This window comes from Thalia democratica, chromosome 1, assembly GCF_965202585.1.
Source record: "Thalia democratica chromosome 1, ktThaDemo2.hap1.1, whole genome shotgun sequence".
In the NCBI taxonomy this organism is placed as follows: Eukaryota; Metazoa; Chordata; class Thaliacea; order Salpida; family Salpidae; genus Thalia; species Thalia democratica.
Window position 1 is genome coordinate 95,368,247 of NC_139165.1, and position 24,959 is coordinate 95,393,205.

The following is a 24,959-nucleotide window of genomic DNA, read 5'->3' on the forward strand; positions in this document are numbered from 1 at the left end:
AAAGTTTAAAAGCAAAAAAAATAGAAAAACTTTAAGTATAATTAAAGAAAGAAGAATGTAAAAATAAAGAACTCTGGGTGGATTTTATTAATCTTTAAATTATTTAGAAGCAAATCTAACTTGTTAGATATAGTATCGAGAACGGCGGTGGACACGTCCAACCACATCTTCGCTGGTCCGGTCATCATTCGTTCCTTGTTTCTTGCACATCTCTTCTTGGCGTCTCCCACCTCGTTCCGTTCTCCTTGCCAGCTCTGTAACTTCTGGTAGGTGTCACGGATCATGCGGTACCTAAAATGTTGTTTGTACGATTTTGCATGAAAGCTCAGAAGTTTTTTTTAAATTTTATTTACCTATGAATGGTTGATTAAAGTTTTATTGAATCTAAAATATTAGTACACCTCATTTTAGCTGTTATGTTAAATAAAATATCAAATGAAAACCTTTTATATTTTTTATGAAAACAAAAAAAAATCTGCCAACCTGTAAGCAAGCATTTGCAGAAAACCAATAGAGTTATGGGAGGGATGCGTTTCAGGGGCATAAAGAGTAATATCGTAAAATCCATCGTTGGTGAAGTCGTAATTGGAAAGGTCTTGGTTCAAGTTGTCGTCTTCGGCTACATCTTCAACATTGGACTGGCCGTAGTTCTGATTAAATAGTTTTTTTAATGTGTTTTTTTGTAACTAGTTTGTAAAATCTTAAAAATTTAATCTTGTCATACATTTTTACAACTCTGAACCATTTCGACAGTCTAGTTTATTATATTTAAATCTATATTTTCACTGATTAAAAATAACGGAGTCACATAATTGGTACTAAAAATTATTGCAGTAAGTAGTTATATTTAAGTTAATTAAAACAGATGCAAAGATATGAAGCTAATGTTTATTTATTAACGCTTTAAAACAATTATAACACTTGTTTTTATTAAATATTTACTTTGACTAATTCTGAAAAGTTCTATTTTTAAATGTTACCTATAAGTTAATTTTCCTAATAGTAAAAAAAATATATTGTAATAATCTAACATGGTAATAAAATTTAACTTAAACTACTTAAAAATAAATTAAGTGAAAATTGCACTAAGATGCAAGTTAAACTTTTTTTAGTTGTTTTTTTTTTGTTACATTTATTAAATGGTTTATATGCAACATAACGTCACATATTAGTGTATCTATATTACAGGATTTAAATTGACTAGGCAAACGAAATGTGAGCTTGCTTTTACCGACATTTTACGGTTTATTATAAAAAAAACTGTTTAAATAAAGTTTACAGTTTAGTTTTGTTTAAAAGCAAACTAAGCATTTGTATTTAGTATTAAATTACATATATAGCAATTTATGATTGGTATTTATATGCATAGTAGCTGTCACATGTTACTTTTTTTAATATAGTTTACAACTATGTGCTTAAAAAAGAACGTTAATTCAATGTATAAGTTTGAGATATTTATTTAATTTTTATTAACATTAGTTGGCATCTCATTGAATATGTTGTTAAAAAAGTATGCACTTTGGAAAACGTTTTGACGTTGCAGTTGAACTATAAGAACAACGGAAAAGTTTTAAGTAAGTTAAACAACTTTGTAAAAAATGCAATACAAGATAGTAAAAGTTCTGAACAAAACCAACTTCGAGGTCGTTTTTGAAGAAGAATGTTTGTCCGATGTATGTGATCATGTCCATGGACCACAACTGCTGTGCCCTGGCTCGCATTTTTTCCGCTTCATTGAACGCGAGTATTCTGGCGTGTCCAAACACTTTGATGTCAGGTAGAGAACGTCGTTTAAATCAAAAATGTACACTCGCTGTAAACAACGTGGTTTTAATACAACTGGTAAATATTTAATATGTTATACATACAATATAACTTTTTTGTACTACATTTAATAAAAAGAAGTTTATGACATAATTCAATTAAAAACATTATTATTAAACGAAAAAGTAAAATCGATTTCAGCTAACACTTATTAATTACTTTTTTTAACAAGTAATTAAAAATTAAATTTCGAGTTAATAAACAGTTAGTTAGTTCTAACTTAATTAGTTAAATTAATTTTATAGTTCTTTACCTTTAGGGTATCTCAAGGTGTCTAAGACAATTATACATTAAAATATTACTTATGCTTAATTATATACTACAGTTCAGACGTAATAACATGATAACGTTTATAAATTACTTAAAACTATAATAATACTTAATTTAAGAAAAAAATCTGTACAAACTTCAGCAAGTATACAGCCCTTAAAAACTTCGTTAATAATTTTTGAGTTGTTAACTACACTTAACTTAACACTTATGTTTCAAACAAACCTTTTTAGGGGGAGGTACTATAGGTTGCTGGGTTCCATTCTTTCTTTTTCTTGGTGGCTTGTTAAAATACGTTGCTGGGTACTTCATCTCAAATTTCATAAAAGCTTGAGCTGAAAATGATTAATTGTGATTTTTGTTGTTTACTTTCAGTTATTGAAGATAAAGCAAATTATCATATCATAATTACAGTCAACAAAACTTTACAAGTAAAAACTAAACTATTTTTAAGTATAAAAAAACATAGTTTTTGTTAAATATAAAGTATAATTTATGATAAAAAATATAAAATTTACTATTTTTGCTGCAATTTTAAATAATTTTGTTTTTATTTCATTCCAAATCCAAAGCGATCAAGAAAATAACTTATATAAATTTTTATCCACATTATTTTTAGAATGATAATATAAAAAATAACGTGTCATACTTAAACAAAGTTAAAATTTTGCTACACATTTATTAAAAGTTAAGTATTAAAGTTATTGAATTAGCTATTGTAACCTTTCTTGTATGTATACAATAAAAATAAACTAACTGAATGTTACATATTTTTATTAGAAAGCTTAGTTTATTTTCATAAATTGTAAATAAAACTATTGCAACTCATAACTATTGCAACTCAGACAAGTAAAATAGTTTGCGAACAAAAACATTGCGATTCTACGTGTTTTTAAATACTTTCAGGCCGAAATTTACAAATTCAACTACAAACCTTCAGCTATCGGTAGTATGGTGTACGTTTTCATTTGTTGTGCTACCAAATTATTCCCAACTTTCAAAGTAGCCATTTGATTTGAAACAGCTGGCTGAATAGAGTTTGCTTGGTTTACACTAGCTTGTATGTTAACCATCGAATTTTTGTTTGCTTGAGGTTGATTCGCATTCACATCGGCCAGCAAATTGTAATTAGATGTACTCGCGTTGGAGTAAATGGAACTTCTTGCCTGAGAGCTGTTTTGGGGAACTACCAAGGGGCTGTCGTTGGCAAGAGTTGTCCTTGCCTCGGAGCTATTTGGAACTCTTCCCTGTCGCCTACTCGGAACAGGTATCTGGATATTATTGTGGGGAGGTCCCGGAGGTAGAGGAACCCGAAACTGAGGAGGAAAAGGGTATAGAGGGTATGGAGGCGGAAACTGCATGTGGTTGCCATAGTAACCTGCTGGAATCTGTAAAATATTTTTTGTTAAATTAAATTTAAGAGCCAAAAATGTTATAAAAATGTATTAACTAATTGACTTGTATGTTTTTTATACTTTAGATCAGCGATTCTTCAACTATTTATTACAGACTAGAAAAGTTGTAATTGTTAGTTCTTTTGTTTTAGTTTTTATACAGAAATTATACTACTTCTGGGGTTAAATTACTTTGTTTTAGGAGGTAAATTGTTCTTATTACAAGTTGTGTAAATCAATAATTATAATTGTTATTTTAGTATATAACATAACATAAACTCTAATTTTTTCAAAGTTAAATAAACTTTTTAAATTTTTTGTATTTTTTAGACTTCATTGCTTAAAATTTAAAATTTCTATTATTTTTCTTCAAATTGAATATTATTTTGTATAATGTGGGTAAATTTGTTAATAGTCTTTCAAAAAGGGGTAAAAAACGAAAAAAGATTAAGAACTGCTTCTTTAGACCTATAACAAAACATTCAGTCAGCTTAGAGCCAAAATTAAATGAATTTGTAATTATGTTATAAATCACCGTTAAATTTAAAGATACTTGGTTATTATAAACAAAAAAGTATTCATAATAATCATCTTAAATTTCTAAAAAGAAAAACACTTTTAAATAAGTATTTCAAAACAACTTATGTTTTAAACGAAAGATATGTTTTAAGAATCTTTCGTTAAAAATGTACTGATACATAAGTTTTTAGATAATTTACAGTATTTTAACAAAGCCCTGTTCCGTAACGTTCAAATTTAAAAGGTATTTAAAACTATTTCATAACAATAGTTATTATTTATTTTATTAGCTAATTTTTATAACTTGATTAGAAGAGTGTGCTACATAATTAAAAGTTACATTTATCAATTGTTGTTTTTACGTAAGAAAAACTATTACACACTTATTGAAAAAAAAATACTGATGTAAGTAAGAAAGACAGTAGAAAAATTAAAGTATTATATTTATAAAACAAACTTATTTTTGTATTTATTATTACTAACTAAAAGACTCAACTAATTTTAAATTATAGCTAACAATGATTAGTACAACTGATTTCAACAAAAAATTTCCAAGAAAACGCATACAATTACATCCACTTGTATGATATGTATATATTTTTTTAGTAATTAGTTTGCTTGTAACTCACATTATATCCATAGTTTGGGTCATTCCATGGATATTGATTCTGCTGTAATCCAGACGTTGAAGGCAAGTAGTTTCCTGTTAAATATTTTATAGGAAGTGACAGCTAATTTAGGCTTATTGCAGTTTTTTAATTCGAATTCATGTATTTATACTTTATATTTGAAACTGTTTTTCAATTTATGCTAAATATCTATAAGTTATGTAAATTATACAACACAGCACTAGTTATATATATACGCTAAAGTTATTCTAATCATTCAATTTGAATGACTAGAAGTTATTAAAGTATAAGATAAAAAAAAAACTAAGTGTTCCAAAAACTTTACTTTTATACATTGCTGAAACTGTATAAGCTACTTAAACTTATGTATTTAAAAAACATATTACAATAGTTGTTTTTTCTAATATTTACTAGGATTTTATTAGGTATTCCTAAATTAATTTTTCATTTTAAATGATAATTAAAATACTATTAATATAGGACTTTATATAAGTTTAAGTACAACAACTGTTATTAAAAGTTGGCTGTATTATGGAAACAGTCATTATTTTAAAACTTTTTCAGAACTTTTAAGTATATCAACAAAAAATATACTTATCTTAAAACTTCGCACAATAAACCTTAGTTTTTCACTAAAAATAACTTCTTCGAAAACCATTAATATTTTTGATAAACGAACGTATTTTCTATAAAACTTGCAACTTAAAACCACTAACAACTGTAAAAGAACAAAAGCCGACTGCAATGTTTTTCCTTTTTACAAAATACTGAAAAATAAAAAGAATATGGAAACAAAAAAAATAAAAAAAAATTATTCATAGATAATTGCTTTTCTTCTATTTGAGGAGTCCCGAGCAAACAGTTTTAAAAGTGAACGCAATGCTGGCATTTAGCGTTTAAAATAATAAAATCAAAAACATTTTGAGAATTTTAGTAAGTCTTAGGATAAAATAAAAAGCATTTTCATTAAACAAATAGTTTATAAGCAATTATAGTATGAAATAAGCCGCTAAATGATACGCTTAAATTCTTTATTTTCTCAAAATTTTTTTCTTCTTTTTAACTATTACTTAACTTTTCATAAGCATTTTATCTAAATAATTATAAATACATACTATTTTTATCCTAATTAAAATATTAAATACAAATATAAGATGTATAAAAAGATACATAATACTACATACTTTGTACATTCCATTTTTAACTACATAGATAAAGTTACAAGTATATGTAACAGGCCGTACAGTATATAACAAAAACTTTCAGTACAATTCATAGTATTTTATTAAACTACATACATAACTAAAACAAGAGATTAAACGTTTATTTTGCTTTTCTAAAATACAACAAATATTACGACTAAACAGTAGCATTTAATTTTTTACTAATCTCATAAAAAAATTCTAAATTACTGGAGTACACTTGATTAATAAAAAAATCTGATAAACTTACTGTTGTTGTTGTTATTGTTGTTAGAGTTATAATTTTGTGACATTTTATTTTTTTTAGCAATTCTGAAAATATTCTAAAACGTTTTTATACTTGATTTATTTAAAAAAAACTTATACTTTTACTTAAACAAAAAGCAAATTTAAAGAAATATTAAAATGAATCATTTTATACTATTAACTTACTAGCATTTAATAACCTAATAAATATTATAGTATATTACCATTTTTATTTATATGAGATTAAATTAATTAAAAAAGTAAATATTTTTAAATATGTTACTTAATTGATTTCTTAAAAACATTCTAAGTAAGTTTATACTAATACTAAATACTCTAATGTAAGTTAAAACACAATCTATGTTAAAAAGATTAAGTTTGTCTGACTAAATAAAAGTATTCTATATATCTATCTACGTCCTAAACAAGACGTAAAATGTATCCGTGGTGTATGACTCGATAGCCGAAAGGTTTTTCGTGCACCAGATCCTAGGATCAAATATTTTGGGCGTATTTTTTGTCATTCAATAAACTAATACATGTCTTGTAAAATAAAATAACATGTGGCATCAACTTTACACTTAGGTACAACTAGTGAAAAAATTATGATTTCATATGTTTTTAAGTCACTTATAAACTAAAACTTCGTATAGATAATCAAGGTAAAATGATACTAATGAACTTTTTTATATGATTAACAATGATTAAAACAAGTTCTTAGTTGATGCTTCACTTATTTTTTTTACAAATAAAATACATTGTGTTACATCAGTAATATACCAAGTTTAACTTTTTAAACAAAACATACAATATCAGTGAAGCAAAAAAATAAAGCATAAGTAATAATAAAATTAAATAAAAAAACATCCTAAATTGCAATTCACATTTTGTATATAATCAATTTAAAGCTTATTCATGTAAGTTATAAAACCCTGACATGTATTAATGAAAGTCTAAAATTTCTTTACTTATATCTTTTTAACACAAAAAAAAATTGTATTTCTTTGTGTACATACAGTCTGTTTTGTATTTTTAAATGTACAAATTAATGGTTTTTGTAAAAGAATTATTAGAAAACCATCAAAGTGGTTAAAAATTAGTTTAGTATCAAAAATTTTTTAGTTACTTCTATTAAATAACTAAACGACTGCTTTAATATAGCATTAGTCAAAATGATTGGTTTTTAAAAACAAATTTTTGGATTTTTATATTTTAACTAAGACAGAACAACTAACAATAACAAAATTACTAATTTGCATTCAAAAGGTTAAAATTGTGTAACCTTTTATTTTACTCATCTCACTGGGTGTTTTCACATATTAATCAAAACATTTTTTATAATTATTTTTTTGTTTAAAGTTTAAAAATAATGATCTTTTTTAAGCTTATTTAAAATATATATATATTCACAAATTCTTATAGATATAAAAGATTAAAACTATTCAAAATAGCGAAAATACATTTGAAAGATTTCATGATTTTTTTTTTTTTAATAATCAAATCTCTAAACTGTATTTTATTAGGTTGACTCCTGATACTAATCCAGATTTAGAAAAGTTACGTATCTAAGTATCTCAGTTAATTTAGCTTAGATAGGTCGTTTTTAAATTAATAAAAATAAATATACAAAAAGGACCTAAGTATTTATAACTTCCGCCATAATGAAAAATAGTTAGGTTAAAACAGTTATGTATTAAGAAAGACTTTAAGTAAAAGGTGCTTAAATATAATGTAACATTTATTGTATTCTGATATAAACAAACTTTACTTAGAGATTATAGCTCAAAAGGATTAAAAGTTATAGTGTCATTTGTTAATTTATACAGCTGGTTAATAATGAAATACATAAGCTTAAAACAGTAAGAAAGCGTGAAAGTTTAACTCTATAGAATACAATTTTAATGAACCATTAAAATATATTAAAAAAAAAACGAGCAAATAAAGATTTTAAGTAAAAAGTGCTTATGTTCTAGTATTATAATAACTATAGCCTCATACAATAAGCTTTTCTAAGAGATTATAGCTGAAAAGGATTAAAAGTTACAGTTTTATTTGTTATTATATACAGCTGGGTAATCATGAAAAACATTAGCTTAAAACAGTAAGAAAAAGTCAAAATAGTTTTTTAATAGGTTACATTTTCAATGAAGCATAAAGATAAATTGAAAAACTAGCGAATGTGAATTAAACAGATATGAAATATATATTATAAAGCAGTTGAAGAATTTTTTATGATACGTGAAAAACTAAGACTATGAACCTCAAAAGCTATGTACAACTATAAAATAAAACTATTAGTTTTTTAAAAGTATACTTAATCTTTAATAATTTTGATTATATCACAATGTAATAAAATATACTATATCTATAGCTAAAACTTATGTTATTGTAAAAAATTAAAGCAAGGCAAGTTTTTCTAGCCAGCATGGTGGACTTAATTTGAAAAATATTTACCGGGCCTGACCCTTAAGAAAGTTTCGCTGGTTTTGTAATTTCAAAACTAAATAAAAGCTTTTTAGAGCAAAGTAATCATAAAGTGATCTTTTTCTAACAACAAGTTTTACATTGCTAAGTTTTTTGACTAAAAGCAAAAAAAAAACTTCGAAAAAGCTTTTTGTCTAAGGGCTTTAGTGTACCAAAAGGCCTCTTGGTCATAAAGTCGTATATACCATACTTAATTAAAAATTATGATGACTTAAGGGTTAAGAATTAAAATCTAAACAATTAAAAAATCATTATAAATATCTGAAGAAAATAAAATTATAAATCAAGCTAAGCGCTAAACAATTCTTTTAGTAACTAATTTCCATGAGTAAAACAGTTTTAACTAATCAATACATAGAAACTAGGTTATGTTAATTCTAAAAATCACAATAAAAAACAGCAAAAAATAAGTTACAAAAATTCAAATATTTGTGCTTAAGTAAACAATTATCAAAAAATAAGATAAATAAAATTTAAACGACATTTTTCAAAATGTATATTTCACAACTGGAAGTTTATATCTAGAAATTTAAATTACTTATTATCAACAAATTAAAATTTAAACACAACATAGATTTAACAAGTACTTTTTAAGAAATGTTAATTTAAGTTGCCTAAAAGTTTTTTAATTTAAGTTTCTATCAGCAATTACAGCTATTCAATAATTTAGTAAATTTACATGACTAAAATGATATTATATTAGTAAACAAAACCTGTCCAAAAAATTTACTTAATAATATTACAAAAATAAACAATAGTATGTACTTAAAAAACAAAAAAAAGTTATAAAGATAATATGTTAAAAAAACACTAAATCTGTATATCTTTAATAAATACTTTAAAAAAAATACGCTGCGGGCCTACTTGTTAGCTTTGCGCATCAAGCCCGCAGTGCCTACGTTTCCCAACTAATTTATAACTAAAATTAATATTAGTATTCTAGATATAATCCTAATAGTTTAACTGCAACGGTTGTACTAATAAGCTTTCTGTTAAACTAAAACCTCGATCTTGTTATAAATGTAAATTTTTAAAAAGTTTAATTACAATGAAAAACTTAACTAACTTCTAAACTATTTATTGTTTAAGCACAAAAATAAAATCTAATTCGAAGAAAATGTTTAATAAATCTTTTTAGCAGCTTAATTCGAGTACTTACACAGTACAAAATCAAAAAAACATCCTAAAATAAACAACCTTAAAAATTCAATTACAGAAGATTGTTAAGCTCTTAGCTAGAAATAAACTAACAATGTGTTTTTGAAAATACAAGTAAGGCTCTTCTAAAACTTTTATATAGTTTTTTAATGGATTTAAATGTTTTGTAGCTTTTTTATGTGCATTTTTAGTGTATTTACATATTTAATTAATAAATTGATTTTGTTTGCTACTAAACTCCATAAACTGTTTTTTTAGCGTAGAAAAGTGTATTTAAAAAAGTTTTTAAAACTATTTTGGTAATAGTTTACAAACCAATTATTGACTTTTGTAAAAAACGTCTTAAATAAACTTTCATAATTTCAATTAGCAAAAACTCGGTAAATGTTTAATTGGTTTGCAAAAAAAAAACTGAAGTGTAAACTATAAACATCTAAAAGTTTTGCTTGTTTTTCGGTAGTGACTGGCGTGTTGGTAGCTGCGTTGCCAATATTGGTGACAATATTTCTTCTAACATGGATTCCAGAAATTCTTATTTTATGACACTAGTTAGCACAGGTTAAGTTAAAACTTATCGATTACTTGTAACTTACTAAAAAAGATGTTCTTTATATATTTTTTGAATTCAACCAATTTTAACAATACTACCAAAATCTAAAAATTTAAACTTATACCTGTTGGTGATGTTGCAGCAGTTACAGGTGCGTCGACAATATTGATGACTAAATCGCTTCTAATACGGGTTCCTATTCATATGATATTATCTAGTAAAGGCTTAGTAAATATTTTATAGTTTATTGTTTTTGAGTGTTCATTTTATTTTACCACTAAAACCACTTTATTGCGTATTTTTACCATTTTCTTTTATATATACCTGATGTGGCAGTAGTGACTAATGTAGTAACGGGTGAAATGATAAGTAAGTTTCCAGAGTTGTTGGGTTGGTTTCCTCTAGGACGGGATGCAGTATCTATTCGAAGGCTTAAAAACCTCAATTTATTAGGACTTACGGGTCTCGCCATGGATGTACTTTAAAAAACTTTTTTCAAGTTATCTAATTCTGTGGTGAAGTTCAAAATCTTTAAGTAACTTTTTGGTGCAATCTACGTTTAAATCATAGTTGCGAAATTTAGTCAGCTAAAAGCCACATGTGCTTATTTTACATGATAGTATAATTTTTATATGACAATCTAAATATTTTGAATTTCCTGCGTAACTAATTTTGGTGAATATTATTAAGCTTTGTTTACGTAATTTTGATTTAATAGAATAAATTTTACGATTGTTTCACTGCAAGTTAAATCTGTATCTTTGTAAAGTTATAGTGAAAGTAAAGAAGTAGTTATGTTTTAATTTAATAATTTTATTTGTACAAAAGATATTTTTAATTTTCGCTTTCTGGAACTACGTAACTCAGAATATTACATGTTTATCAAACCAAAAGCAATAAGTTTTTTTATATACAAAATTTTTAAATACTCCTTTTAAAAGCAATTACTTTTAAGTTAAGTTAAACTAGTTGTGACTAAGATTTACATGTCAGAGGAAAAGTGACCCCTGATGTGATTTACCTGAACACAAAATCCAAATTTTATTACTTTTTTATATTTGGTGATTACCCAAAATTGTAAGAAATATAGTTATAAATAAATTTTACAACTTTGATTCATTTTTAAAATAATTGTCAATTAATTGAAAATAGAGCTTGGTTGAAAACAATTGAGAGTTTTAGGAGTGCATGATTTATATAGAACCTTAACAATTTACAAGCAAATATTTTGTACTGTTTTGAACTTTAAATTAATGATTTAATATAGGGGTGGGCAACGTTTTTTAATCAACGGGCCGGATCAAGAAATATTTAGTCTTTTGCGGGCCGGAGCATTTTGAATTAGCTATTTACCAGATCTAGTCGAATAATGACTTTTTAGATCTGAATCCGACTGCATTCTAATTTTAAGTCGAGATCCGGATCCGGTCGGTTTCTAATTAAAACATAAGTTTCGGATCCGGCTGGAATCTAATTATATTGATGCAGTGGATTCACATTTTTTGAATCCTTAAAATTCACAAATCTTTCTCAAGTCTAACAACTTGAGGTATATGTTGAGACATGTCAGGTGTTAAAACAATGTCTATAAGTAAAATTGACATTTAATTGACAAAAGTACGTATGTAAAATATCGTATTTAAAAAAACACTTTACTTGGAGTTTTGACAAAACGATAATCCAACTAAATTAGAAAAACACAAAACATTAGGACAAAATGGTATATTTATTAAAAACACAATAATTTACAAAGTATTTTTTTAGCATATTTTTAAAGTCAAATTCTTACAGTTCTGATTTGCATAATATGATGCAAAGTTTTATTAAAACTTTGTTATATTGACCCTTAGTGGGCCTGTGACTTTGCTAAATAAATATATCTTTCTTTGTTGAGTTTATTTACAAACTAATTAAAAGAATGATAAAATCTGTACAAGAAAGCATAATGAAAGCTAGGTAAATACTTATACATCTCCCCCCAGATTTTATCACCAAGGAGATGAAACGACACGTCTAGCTAACAAAACAAATTATTTACAAAATTGCAAACTTAAATACCGTTTTCTGTGCTAACATCAACGAAACAACACTCAAAACGAACGTAAATCACTAAAATGTTACAATAAACATAGTTACAATTTGTACAAAAACATTAATTTTAACAACAGTTTAAACAGGTTTGTATGTACCGCTTTCGGCATCATAAATCTTTCTCCGGGTTCTTACACGACCGGAACGACGCAGTTTATTTTCTGGAAATACTCCATCGTCATTTAAATTTCTTTCAAATACCCTAGATTTATCATTAGGGTCCAAACGAGACAATACACCATTTTTCTGATTTGTAGAGGATTGGCTTTCATCAGTGCAATTTGAGTCCTCAGGTGAAAGGAAGGTAGCTGGTTTCGCTTTGCAAATTTTGTCAAAGTTATCTCCAGCTTTGAAACGTATTCCTTTATGGGAGCGCACACAATCAAAACTTTCCTTGGAATCTTTTCTCTCATAGTTGCCAGAAAAAACCAACTTCTGCGTTAGTATGTTTGCTTTTCTAAGATAAGGGATACTATTTTGAGATTTGCAAACAGAAGGATTAAATTTTCTTAAAAACTTTCGATTTCGTACAGTTAAGCGACCTGATCCATCAATCTTGACAACATACTGATGAGAGTCTTTTAGCTCTACTATTACACCACTTTTCCCCCACTTGTTAGGGAAGTTACCTGCTTGATTCTGTATCATGACATGATCACCGCAATTCAATTGTGGCAACAATCTTGTGTGCTCACTTAAATTCTCGAGAGACTTAACATAACGAGACCTAAGAGCTTCTTCCTTTTTACTTCATCCGTTACGCCAAATGTTTAAGATCTGCGGGTTATTGTAAGCCATGATACTCTTCCTGAGGTAAGGCAAGGAGTCCTTTAAATTTCTTCCAAGAAGGATCTGTGCAGGTGATAGTTTGCATCCTGGATCAGGCGTGTTTCTCTGCGTAAGTAAAGCTCGTACCATTTTGTCATTATTTAGTTCACCATTTGAACCAACATTCTCCATTAACAATCGCTTAGAAGCCTTTACTGCTAATTCCGCCCTACCGTTTGACACTGGATGATATGCAGATGACATACGATGGTGTATACCCAATCGTTTCAGAAAATCTTTGGTAACTTTTGCAGAAAACTCTGGACCTCCATCAGAAGATATTTCAACTGGAACACCAAAAGTCACAAAAATACGACGCAAAGCTTTACACAGCCCTTTTGAACCAGAATCATTTGTACCCAATTTGATTCTTTGTTGTTCTGTCCATCCTGAAAGTCTGTCGGCAGCTACAAAATAATACCAACCTTTGAACTGAAAATAATCACAAACAATTGACTCAAAAGGAACCTTTGGAATCAATGGTTCAATTGGGGGTAGGCGAGGATTGCTTGGTGCAATTAAGTTGCAACTATTGCAATTTTCCCGACAGCCTTGAATGTCATTTGTTATTCCCGGCCAATAAACAATCGATTTTGCTCGCTCGTTCATTGCAGTGACTCCTTGATGAGCAGAATGCAACACTCTTAAAACCTCTTTTCTTAATGATGGAGGAATAACAATTCTATACACATCATCCTTAAGTATACTGCTAGTTGATAGAAACTTATTATGATCAAGTTCTCGTTTACGATCACCACACATAATGACCCCATCCATCATAAACAAAGAATAGCGAACTATCCAAAACTCATGCAATTCTAATGGTAGGTGGTCTTTGGTCTCTGGAAACCCAACTTGAACATAATGAATAAGCTTCATCATTTGTTTATCTTTTAAAGTTTCTTCTTTAACTCGGTCAAAAGTCACAGCTTGAAAATTGTCACCTACTTGATTACTTGCAATGATACACTCACTGTCTGGCAAACGTATTCCAGCTAAAATTTCAGAAGCACTTATCTCAACTTCATCTTTTGTTTTATGTACGGTAACCACTGGATGACGTGACATTGCATCTGGAGCAAGGTGTAGTTTACCAGGTTTATGTAGAATCTTGAATCGCCATAAAAGACTTCTCTGCTTTAAACGGAAAAGGCGGGGGTTTGCAATTTTATCAAGTGTTCTGTCTCCAAATAATTTAACCAGTGGTTTGTGATCAGTCAGAACCAACAAATTATCACATCCTTGTGTGAAATACCGTGATTGCTCAAGTGCCCATACAATTGCAAGGCTTTCTCCCTCTACCGCAGCATAACGTGATTCAGAAGGTCTAAGAAAGCGAGAGCCTGCTAAAACAATACGCCATCCGGTTTGACAACATCCTGGCACAGCAGACTTACAAGAGCAATGTTTCTGCGACAAAAAGTAACCAATACCAGTTGTAGACCAGTCTGGCTGTATACAAGTGGGCTTTCCCAAATCAAAAATTTGTATTCCCTTTGTTATAGCTGCAACTATAGCTTCTCTTGATTTGTAGAATGTATCATCTAGCTCATCATTCCAGTAAAATTTAGTTTTTGGACTTAATAATGGCTTAAACACAATCATCAAAGAAGTCAATTGGTTGTAGTGTGAAACTTGGTGCACTAAACCAAACCATGATCGCACATCTGTTATTGACTTTGGTATAGGAAAATCTCTAATAGCATTTATGAACTTTTCTTGTGGCTTAATTTCAGATTTCGTAATAGTAAAGCCAGCAAAGTCTATTTCTTTTTGTGCAAATTGAAACTTTTCAGGATTGAGTACAACTCTATTTTTCTCCATTAAATCTAAATAGTCAATCATACGCCACCAATGATCAGCCAACTTCTAATCCCATAAAACAGTGTCATCAACGCATTTTGTCTTTCTAGGTATATCTATTATGATTTCATCATACCTGCGCGTATATGCATCTCCACTTGCCAAATAACCTTGTGGTGCTACTTTGTAGTAGTACCTCCCCCATGGAGTGAGAAATGTTGTGAGATGATGATCTTCTGGACGAAGTGGTACTGAATGAAACCCATTCCATGCATCGGTCACACTTTTCCAGGTGTTTGCAGGAATTTCACATACTTGAATGAATGGAGGCTTTACATGATGTGTTTCTCGTACACAATACTTATTTAAAGGTGAAAGGTCAACAACTCTTCTACAGCTACCATCAGCTTTAGCAACCACAACCATACGATGTACCCAAGTAGACGGAACACCAACTGGAGTCTTACCAAGCACACCTAATCGAGTATCCCTATCCAAAGTTTCTTTTACTTCATTTTCCCAATGTTTTGGAATTGGGGAAGCAGTTGATATTGCTTTTGGAATGGCATCTGGGTCAATATGAATTTTCAAAGGTGGATCTGTCATTTCTGGAAGCAATTGGTGAGTACATTTATTAAATGTAGATGATGCGTACCTATCTAAAAGCCATTCTCTCATTTTTTGATTGTTTGCAGGAATGCAAGCAAATGGCAACTCCTTTGGCCTATCAGGGGGAGGAGTTCTAGGTATACAATCACAAGTTTGCAGTTCTTCATGGACAGTGCAGGATTCAATGGTCGCACCAATACGAGGAAAATCATGATTTATTATGCCAAGTGTTATGCAGGCATTTCTTGAAAGGAAAAACCTGTCAGTACATGGGCTTATATATACCATTTCTTTTGCATCATGAACTTTACCTTGTACATCTTTAGCCATTAATTCCATAAATATAGCACCAGTTATTTTGATCTGTTCTCTGTTGGCCGCTAACATTTTCCTTTTTAACTGGTATAAGACTTGACTTCTTAAAACCATGTTTGAGGTAACTATTAAGGTCCCATAAACATGACTGAGCACCCGTATCTGTAACGACATTAATTTTGCAATAATTTTGTCTAGGGCATTTTATATTCATCTGAGTGTATGCTTGTTCATCAATAGAAGCTTTTAATTGAATTGTTGGGTGATTCAGTGACACTGATGCTTTCCATCCATTCAAACAATCAAAGACGTAATGATCAAGTTTTACTACACTATCATTAACATCAACTGACTGATCAAATTTTTGTGTATATGATCCACCAACTAGAAGTGCATTCGTCTCATCTGCACAATTGTTGTCACCATGATAAACTTTTTTCCTGGATTTAATCCAGCATTGCTTACATGTATTACACTCAATATACTTGTTATTTTTCCTGCTCCAAATAAATTTTGTAGATGTTTTACTACATATATTACAAGTTATTTTGCCACTTGGTCGTTTTGTAATTTTCCTAAAGGATTTGTACGAGGAAACTGAGGCAGTAACAGCAGGTTGTGTCATTGCATCTCGTGCCATCTCTTTTGCCTCTATAAAACTAATTGTCTCATTGACATCTTTCTCGTCTAAACTACCCCATCCTAACACCTCTTTGCGTATATCCTCATCAGCTAACCGGTTACCATGACATCTTTAAGGATAATGTCTGTGAAATCTATCATTTGGTTACAGCCATCCTTTGGGCATTTACATGAGTACGAGTATGTACTAGCTTTTCCCTTTAAACGGGCAGCAAATGATCTCGTGTTTTCAGTCAAATCCTGTCTTGTACTAAGAAAGTCTGATCGTCGTACAACAACTGAAACAGGAATAACTGCAAGCTGCTTGATCATCCTTAAAAGCTCTTGCTCACTTAAATTTACTACATCATTATGTCCCTTCAAAATAGCATCGCCTAGATCTTCCTCACAGCACTGGTACAGTTGACGATGCTTTTCTACTTCTGTCATTTCCATACTATCTTTAAAAATAATCCACTTCTGCAAAAATATGTTCCAACCCTCTTCTTTGCAGTCTCTCCCTATTCGAGGACGGTCCATTTTTGGAGGCTTTGGTTTTGAAGAATTTGCATTAATGTGAACGTTGTTGTGAATGATAAGTAAAGAAGCAGCTACAGAAGCATCAACGTCTGGTGTTTCATATGTGCAACACTCAAGAGGGCATTTAATCACAGGCATTGTAGATTCAATTCAGCAAGATTTTATCATAAAGAAATATATCTTTCTTTGTTGAGTTTATTTACAAACTAATTAAAAGAATGATAAAATCTGTACAAGAAAACATAATGAAAGCTAGGTAAATACTTATACATTTGCTTGTGGGCCGGTCATTTTCATTTGCGGGCCAAAACTATCTACCAAGTTCTCCGTTCACCAGGTCCTTGGACTAAATATTTTTATCGTTTTTTTTTTTCGTTCAGGAAACAATAATATTTCAGTAGGGTGTATTTTGGTCCTATTAAGTTGCTTGTAATTAAAAAATTGCGCTGTCTTTGAAAATGGTACATAGAGATTAAAAAAAAGTAACACTACTGAACTTTAAAAACTTTAAGGACTACAAAATCATTATGGTTAAGTATGATAAAACTTTTAATCGCAGTTAATGTCTTTTTTTTCAAAAATATTAGTTTTTTTTATTTCATAATGATATTTTTATAAATTAATTTGTATAACTTGAGTCTGAAAAAAAATTCTAGATTTTTAGTTTATTTAAGTATAAAGAACTTGAAAACTTTTAATTAATTTTGCTTAACAATGGTTTGATCATGCAAATTTGATCATCAGACCATAAGCTTTCGGTAGACTGAGACCGCTTTCGTCTTAATTAGGACTCTTCAGTCTACCGATAGCTTGTGGTGTGATGATCGAATTGGCATGATCAACCCTTTTTTAAACTTGACCTCGTCTTAAGGCAAACGAAAGTCCAGACTTATGATCTGCAGACTTTCACCGATGTTTTTATTGCTCATATTTTTTGTTTATTCTGTTCTTTGATATACTTTTTTACACTAACCGTTAATGTTTTTATATTGATAAAAGACATATTTGTAAGCTAATTATTAAAAAGTAAACTAACTTTCTGTGTTGCAAAAATTATAGTTTAGAGTTAGCAATTTAAAATTATATTTTGATATATTATGTAATATTAATACTTTCAATTATTATTTTTTAAAATGTATGTATATTATAAAAGACTAGTTTAGTTTATATGCATTTTTTTCTTGTTTAATTGGTTATAATAATTTATAAAAATATGTACAAGACTATTATTTTTTTAATATACATAACAACTCTTTCTATATAGCTGTGGTGAAATTTTTTCATTTTAAATTTAGTTATTTGTTTCTATTTAGTTTTTGTATACAACTATAAATAGTTAGTTTACTACACTATATGATTTTACACTAAGGAACGTAAAACTTCGTTTGATGTATCATAGTTATGAGCCTTTCTAAAAACATTCAATAAAGCAGCCAAAGTAAAAGTATTAAGAATAATTGTTTTGTTTTTTTAAGAATTTAAAATTATGTATATGCATAAGTTTTCACTTGTACAATGAATAGCAAACTAAGTATTCTCATGGTTAGTTTTTTATAAGGTTGCTCTATTTAAATTTTTATGAAAGATAGTGGCTGAATATTTTAATGTATATTCCTGTCACAAAAAAAAAATAACTTTCAATAGTAAATACAGGCTTTAACAAATTCTCCTAAACTAATAAAATACAGATTGGCAAACTGCAGCTCGCTATGCAGAACTGTTTTGTTTATGGCGTACTTCGTAAATTAAAAACAGTTAATAAAGAAAAAAAAATTTCAAGCTTGTAATAATACTAAGTTATAAAATTATACTGACAACTAATGGTTATTTCATAAAAAAAAAATGCTCTTATACTTTTATTTTAATATTTAAAGTAAAACAAAACACTATGCACTGGGAAACGCGTTTAAAGTAGCTTTACATTATCTTTTTAATGTTGTTGTACTACTCAGCACAGTTGTTAACCTTAAATTTAGCTTTCAGCTAAAACAGACCCAAAAACATGTACTTTATAAAACCTGGAGTATATTTTGAATTTCCTCGTGCAATTTAGACCCGTTCCCATTTATTTTACTTTAACTATCAATTTGAACTTTACATCAATAATTTCTAACACACTTTACAGTTTTCAACTAAAAAGTAGCGCTAAATAATGAAGTACAAATGCTGTTTATGCTTGATAGGTTATTCACAGCTGACACAGAAGTTCATCTCACACCGTGTGGTCATACCTTTCAAAAAACCTGCATATCAAAGGCAATAGAAAATAAACAAGAATGTCTAAATTGCAATGCCGATTGTACGGAGGATTAATTAGAAAAAAATTACTTTGATGTTTTGATGAGCTTGAATACAGTGACTGTTCTAATGAAACTGTGAAGTTTTTTTGAAAATATAGTTCAACAAGAAACAGAAAAGAAGATAAGAATCTTAAAAATCATTAAAAAGCTATATAAAGAAAATATTAGTCTCAAGGAAACTTACAAAAACAACTACAAAAGATACATGGTGTGTAAGTTATCTTTAAAAGGTTTCTATAAAGAATTACAAACTTGAATGAAAAAAACAGTAAGCTAAAACTGACAAACGACGGTTTGTTTGCTGATATAAGAAGACTGTTCAATGAAAAAGATGAAGTTAATGAAGACGAAAATCCACCGGATAGTGAATATGAAGTCGATTTTGAAACTTGTCAAGATGCTGTCAACAAAATTGAAGCAATGAAAGAAGGTTGTTTGTTTATATTTTTATCGTTTGTCTTTGTAACCCTTTCATATTAATACTAGATTAATTATTGGGATTTCAAAAGAAATAAAACAAAATAAAATGAAATTTTTTAAAAGATGTTTTTTTTTTTTAATTATTACTTTTTTTTGTAATGAAAACTAAAAAAATTAAAGGAGTTGGCAAAGAAAAGTAAAATGAAAACGTCAGCGAAAATAATGAAGCTATAGACTTCAACGTAAACATACTCAAAAATAAGAGTTGGCTTAGTGAGGGACTTTTTGATAAAGTTGAAAAATTTATGGAAGAACTATTTCTCTACGATAAAATCATATATAATTTAATATTTAGAAAAGTTGTCCAACTCGAAATTGAAAACAAGAAACTAAAAGAAAATAACGAGAACTTAATGATTAACGTAAAGGTTTTAGAAAACTCGCTAATAAAGGCACAAAATAGTGTAAATCATTTGGAAGAGAAATGCAAAAAGCTGAAGTCAGAAAATAAAGATATATTGACTAAACTGTAAAGTACAATCAAACTAAAATGTGAAATTAAAATTTTAGCTACGAAAAGAAAAATAACATCAGTAACAATATTCAAAACACAAACTGTGCAACTGAAGGTATGTTGATAAAACTATTTTAATTAGTAAAATTTTAAAAAATTTTTAGTTACCTAAGTAAAGTATTATAGGTTAGCAATAATAATTAGCAAAGGTATGTGTGACTACTATATACGTTTGTTTTTATTTTCAGCTGCAAAAGACAATTAAGACAAGAATTATATATATAAGCTGAGGGACTACAGTTGATTCTATTTCGAATTATGTCTTCGAAATTGACACAAAACTGTCTAAATGGGATCATTTTAAATCTGTGAATAAAAGTAGGTTTGACCATCAATCCATTATAAAATAAGATAAAATGCATTTGATAGGCGGGTGTTATATATCAGAGTTTGTTGATTTAGCTGACATTGAGATTGTGCCTATTGGCGAGGAACAAACCACGCAACCAATTCCTTACATGCATAGCAAAAGACGAAGTTTTGGAATGTGCTCTTTTTCAAAATGTGTTTTTGTCGGCGGAGGGTATATAGAAGACTACGAAGCTTTAGACCAGGGGTCGGCAAACTGCGGCCCGCGGGCCAATTGTGACCCGCAAAGGGTAAATCTGCGGCCCGCGAGCACGTTATTTTTTTTAATTGAATGCGGCACGCGAAGGAAAATTTTGTGGTCTGCGAGCATGTAAATGTGGCCCGCTGAATAAAAATATATAATCAAGTTAATTTTTATTTTGGTAAGTTTATTTAAATTGATTAGTTTGGTTTTAAGTCTCTGTATAACATTTTAAATAATTAGAAGAAATTACTGCTTTAGTTTGAATATGTGAAAAAGACAGATAAGCATTCTAATATTTAAATAATTTTTTTCTCAGTTTCATAATAATTTTTTTTACAATAGCAAGTAATTATCTGAAAAAAGAGTGTAAAGAGTGCTTGAATATAATAAGTTAGCTATATAATACCTATTTGTTAAATAAACTAAATTTAAATGTTTTCTATTTTGTACAAAAGTAATGCACAGTAATTAACTATAGTGTCGTTTCTATATAGCTTAGATATTCTTTTTCAATGTTTTTGTACCTAAATTTCTTTTATAAATGTTTTATTTGTAAATGTTATATATTAGTGTAAAAACATTTAAATGACATAGTGATAAGAACTAAGGCTCATTTGATTTTTGTTTTGACACATTTTAATTTTTAAGAAATTTTCTCTACATTTTAAATTAGTTTCTATGCACACCAACTTAAAAATATTCTCATACTTTAAACCACTTTTTATTTAATACTTTAGTTAGTTTAAGTTCAGTTTATGCATAATTTTCTAACATTGTTGTTTCTACATGTAGTATCTAAATTTGTACAGACACATTTAAATCAATATATATGACATAAATTAGTAAAGTTTTTGTTAGGTATACATTTTTATTCTACAAACATTTTTTGTCAAACTAAATTAATTTTTATGCCTTGCATATCATTACACACAACTGCTGTTTTTTGGAGCTACCTATTTAATATAAACTAGATTTAAGGATAGTAGATTTATTAAGTTAGTACATTGTTAATCAAAATAGTTTAAATTTAAGCAAATAAACAACTAAACATTGACACACACTTAAATTATCACTATTTTAAGACTTCTAATCTCAGGCCAACTAAGTCATTTTATAAGTTTTTGTATAGAATTACTTTTTGTATACAAAAATATCAGGAATGTTTTTGTTGACTCAGGTTGGCTTTTTGGCTTGAAAAAGTGGCAAATTAAACTTATGATGTATGTTTTGCTCAATTCAAAGTGTTAGTTTTAGTTATAATATATGTTAAATTTTAAATATTGCAGCTGATAAAATTCTAAAAACTGTTAATATTGTTAATAACATTTAAGTGTGAACAATCAGTGTTGCCAAAAAACTTGAATCTCGGAAAAGCTTTGAATTTCCTAATTTAAGCTTAAAAATTCAGGAAAAATCTTGAATTTGAGAATTTAAAAAAAAACCTAGAACCTCAAACAGTATTTACATGCAGAGTAATGAAATTTCGATTTGACACAAAAAAATTAGCAAATAAACATTATTTTATTATAAAATATATTTAAGTAGCTTAACCGTATTTTTTAATATTGGTACATTTTTTAAACTTAAATTAAACTTTATACTAGAAATAAAAGAAAGAATTGTATTTCCAAAAACTTAATATTGGTTCATTGCACCTTTACCTGTAAAATTTCACCGATTGTGTGCTTCGCGTTGGAACTAAACCAAAAATTCTACTAAATGTCAAAGTTAATAAAAACATCTCTAATAAAAATTCTGAAATGAGCAATAGTTTTTCTATCAATTCTCTCATGTTAACAGATTGAGAAAAGTTCTAGTTTGATTTATGCGATTTTATAACCTTAATGCATTTCCTGAACACGACTTCTTGTTGTCATTTAAGAAATAAACAAAAGTTTTTCATTACCGCAAACATAAATTCTTTAAAAAATTTTCAACTATAAATGGTATCTCATTTTAAGTAATAAATTTGGCTACTTTATAACTTGAATTAACAATTTTTTTGATCATTCTGTAGTTACTGAAGGTAATCATGTGCTTTGTTGGAACTAACTTTGGTGATTTATTTTTAAATCGTTTCTTGGAATAACTCCTAACTAACGTTTTTATTATTATTTTGTAGTTCGTCTTATAATTTACAATTACTATTTTTAAATGCAATATTCTTTTTGCAGATAAAAAGTTGCTATTATGCTTAATTAAAATAAGTTATTTTACTTCGCTAATGACTCAATAAAGTTTCATACTTTTCTTAAATTTATTTAAGAAACTTAATTGTCTATTCCAGCTGACTTATATTTTTTGCATGTAATTTATTTACTCTTAACAACCTTCGTTATTTTTTATGTTTAGAACTTTATTTTAACTGGGTTGCTACACAAAAAGGCTATTTTAAAAGCTTGAAAACTCAGGTGTGTGTAAAACTTTTATTTCAAACACTTTAAAGAAATATTTTAATTCTCAGAATAGTTTTTATGACTGTAGTGTAGTTTACTTATTGTAATTTTTTCTTGTTTTCTTACACTTTTTGATAATGATGATATTTTAGCTAGGTACTTAAGCTTTGTTAACAACTATTTATTAGCTTTTTCAATTTTTAATAAACTTAGGCTGGTTTGATACAACTCAGACATTTTTGCTTTAAAAGTGGCAACCATGTAATAGAGTAATCACTAATAAGAATTTTTATTAAAGTATTTTAGAATTAATTATGTTAAAGAATTTGTTCTAGCTTTCTGGAATACAGGTATTAATTTTACTAAGTTAAGTAATTACTAATTTCTCTAATGAATGTAAAGTTTTTAACACGCAAAAACTTTTTTTGAAGTAAATGTTCTGAGAAATATAAAAAAAAGGTTGATTATATAACAATGTATAAAAGCAACCCAAAAATTGTCTTTCAAGTTTGGTTTTTATATAGAGTTAGGTTGTAAGTGAAATTACATAAGTATTAAGTTTAACTTATTAAGTGCTTATGAAAGTACATAGTTTATTAACAATTAAGTATATTAGTCAATGTAAATTCTATTTTAACAAATATTAATTTAAATAGGAATTCTATATATACATAAAAGTCATTTAAATAATAAGGTGAATAAAAGTAAAAATTTTTCTACTGTGATTAAAACTAAAACAAAAATATTATTCAAATGTCAATAAAACTAAAACTGCGGCCCGCGAAGACTTTGGAATTTTGAAATTTGGCCTACAACCACCAACTGCCTGCCGACCCCTGGCATAAATCATGAATACATTTATAAGGTTTTAAAATGTTATTAAATATCTAAGCTTTTTAGTTAACCAAGTATGTTTACAGAATTAAATTAATAAATAATAACCCTTAAAAATAGGTTGAAAATATACAAAAAAAAAACCGCAATATTTCCAAAACTAAGTACCTTTCAAGCAAAACTGTATAGCAAAGATCATTTTCAGGCAGTAGTATTACTAAAAACTTTTATTACTTTAAATTAAATAATAAAACAAATGTATATGGACTGCTTCGGTTTATTACTTGGTTTCGGTGAGCGTTAGCTGACCTGGTCAAATAAACTCAAAAAAGTAAATAACATTTAGACAATGTCAGTAATGTGTATCTGAACTCATTGATGCGTAAAAACATAGACAAAAGAATCTTGTCATTAGTATTCAAAACTTGATAAATTGAAACAATTTTTTTTAGTTCCGCTGTAATAAAGTTTGCTGTTTGACACGTATATATTTCATAAATCAGAAAATTGAAGCCAATAAAATAGGTGAGTTCTACATTAATGATGTTTTTTTCTAAATTTAAAACCACTAGTTTAATCAGTTGATACCGTACAGTAACCTCTCGGATCTTTACGCACTCGTGACGTTACGCACTCTCGTTTAGTTACGCATTTCAGAATTCTTTAAAATTCAGAAAATAATTTTTTTATTTTTTTTGATATTGCACAAATTAGGTTTAATGTATATTTTTAAATTAAAATATGTTTTTGAATGCTAACACACCTCTCTATATCTTAAGACTTTGTAAATTTATGTTCC